Below are 2500 nucleotides of genomic sequence, written 5' to 3'. Positions count from 1 at the left end.
GTGATCAACCACTGTTCACACGAAACCCTTCTCCACTTCAGTCCTCCAAGGTCTCATTCGATTATTTGCTACTACCACCAAGATCTGTACCAATAGCGGCTCCATGCAGGCTTACGCCAAACACTTCTAAGCACACTATTGTACCCTCCTACTCACTAAAGTTTCAAAATTTATAAATCAATCGAAATTGTTTTATAAATCATCTACTTTAGCGGTAATGTATAGGTATACAACTTAAGCGCCATCCATTTTAAGGGCTAGTTGCTTCGGCAGGTGAGTTGTTACACACTCCTTAGCGGATTACGACTTCCATGTCCACCGTCCTGCTGTTTTAAGCAACCAACGCCTTTCATGGTATCTGCATGAGTTGTTAATTTAGGCACCGTAACATTACGTTTGGTTCATCCCACAGCGCCAGTTCTGCTTACCAAAAGTGGCCCACTGGGCACATTATATCATAACCTCAACCTTCATATCAAGAAAGGTGAGGTTCTTACCCATTTAAAGTTTGAGAATAGGTTAAAATCGTTTCGACCCTAAGGCCTCTAATCATTCGCTTTACCAGATAAGATTATTTTATATAATTTTTAAATGCACCAGCTATCCTGAGGGAAACTTCGGAGGGAACCAGCTACTAGATGGTTCGATTGGTCTTTCGCCCCTATACTCAATTCTGACAATCGATTTGCACGTCAGAACTGTTTCGGTCTTCCATCAGGGTTTCCCCTGACTTCAACCTGATCAAGTATAGTTCACCATCTTTCGGGTCACAGCATATATGCTCAAGGTACGCTCCAGTTAGAGGTATAAATAATAATAAATTATCATTATACATAACTATATGGAACGCCCCGGGATTGAATTAATTGACTATTTATTAAAAAATAGACTAAAAATTAATCCCATTATATTTAAGTTAAGTTAATTATGCCATTAAGTTTAATATAACTCAATGACTTGCACATATGTTAGACTCCTTGGTCCGTGTTTCAAGACGGGTCCCGAAGGTATCCTGAATCTTTCGCATTGTTAATCATATAAATGCATACAAATAAATATTAATATCATAGATATTAAATTTTTTGTAAAATTCAAAAAATGAATTTTAGCATTATATATAATAAAATCTATCAACACTTTATCAAATCATTAGTATTTATTTTATGTTAATATGCTTAAAAAGCAAATTAATTTAAATAAACTTAATATCACCAATGATCTTTTGATAAATACTTTATTATGTTAATAGATTACAATGTCCTTATATGAAAAAAATGCACATTATTTTTTTAATTATTTAATGATGAATTTTTCATAATGGATATTCAGGTTCATCGGGCTTAACCTCTAAGCAGTTTCACGTACTATTTAACTCTCTATTCAGAGTTCTTTTCAACTTTCCCTCACGGTACTTGTTTACTATCGGTCTCATGGTTATATTTAGTTTTAGATGGAGTTTACCACCCACTTAGTGCTGCACTATCAAGCAACACGACTCTTTGGAAATATCTTTCTAGTAATCATTAACGTTATACGGGCCTGGCACCCTCTATGGGTAAATGGCCTCATTTAAGAAGGACTTAAATCGTTAATTTCTCATACTAGATATTAAGATATTCCATACACTGCATCTCACATTTGACATATAGACAAAGTGACTTAGTGCTGAACTATTTTCTTTTCGCTCGCCGCTACTAAGAAAATCCTTGTTAGTTTCTTTTCCTCCCCTCATTAATATGCTTAAATTCAGGGGGTAATCCCATATGAGTTGAGGTTGTTTTAATATTCTTTTTTTATCTTCTCACAATTTAATAAAAAAATTATATCATCTTTTCATCTCTATTTTTCTTTTCTCCTTTTATATATTGTAAATATATAAAAATAATAATAATGTAAAATGAGGCAATCCTAGAATAAAAAATTTAATTTTTATGCTAGACATTCCTCCTTTTAATTACATATATAAATTATTATTTTATATATATATATAAATAATATGAAAATTTTTTGTAAAGAATACTTAGATTCAATATTTTCATCATTTCATTTTATTTGAGAGGATTTTTTTTTTAAAGAATATATAATAAATAAAATTCATTATATATCTTTATTTTTTTTGCTATTAATATTATGAATTATTTAAAATCCAATAATATACACATTTGCTTAAATTCAATTATTTTTATAAAAGAATAAGCAACTTATTTAGCATAGTCTTACAACCCTCAACCATATGTAGTCCAAGCAGTACTTTAAAATTGAATTTAATGTACATAACAGCATGGACTGCGATATGCGTTCAAAATGTCGATGTTCATGTGTCCTGCAGTTCACACGATGACGCACAGTTTGCTGCGTTCTTCATCGACCCATGAGCCAAGTGATCCACCGCTTAGAGTATTTTTTTATTTATTTTTATTTATAACAAATGTCAATTTTTTTTTGCATATATTAATTGAAAGAGTAAAATTAAATAATATTAATAATATATAAATTGATT

General features: G+C 31.2%; 1 non-coding gene and 1 pseudogene across 1 annotated transcript in view; both read right to left on the bottom strand.

Moving 5' to 3' along the window:
- The window catches only part of LOC129251077 (large subunit ribosomal RNA), a 3987-nt gene extending 2210 nt beyond the window's left edge, over nucleotides 1–1777 (bottom strand). Inside the window, exon 1 of the ribosomal RNA XR_008582909.1 lies at nucleotides 1–1777. This exon is cut by the window's left edge and continues 2210 nt beyond it. This is a non-coding gene — a ribosomal RNA (large subunit ribosomal RNA).
- A 442-nt stretch (nucleotides 1778–2219) lies between these two features.
- On the bottom strand, nucleotides 2220–2400 carry LOC129250890 (5.8S ribosomal RNA; annotated as a pseudogene).
- Nucleotides 2401–2500: the final 100 nt, after the last annotated feature.

This window comes from Anastrepha obliqua, chromosome 6 (genome assembly GCF_027943255.1).
Source record: "Anastrepha obliqua isolate idAnaObli1 chromosome 6, idAnaObli1_1.0, whole genome shotgun sequence".
Classification (NCBI taxonomy): Eukaryota; Metazoa; Arthropoda; class Insecta; order Diptera; family Tephritidae; genus Anastrepha; species Anastrepha obliqua.
The sequence above is the reverse complement of the archived record's forward strand: the minus strand, read 5'-3'. Positions and strand labels throughout refer to the sequence as shown.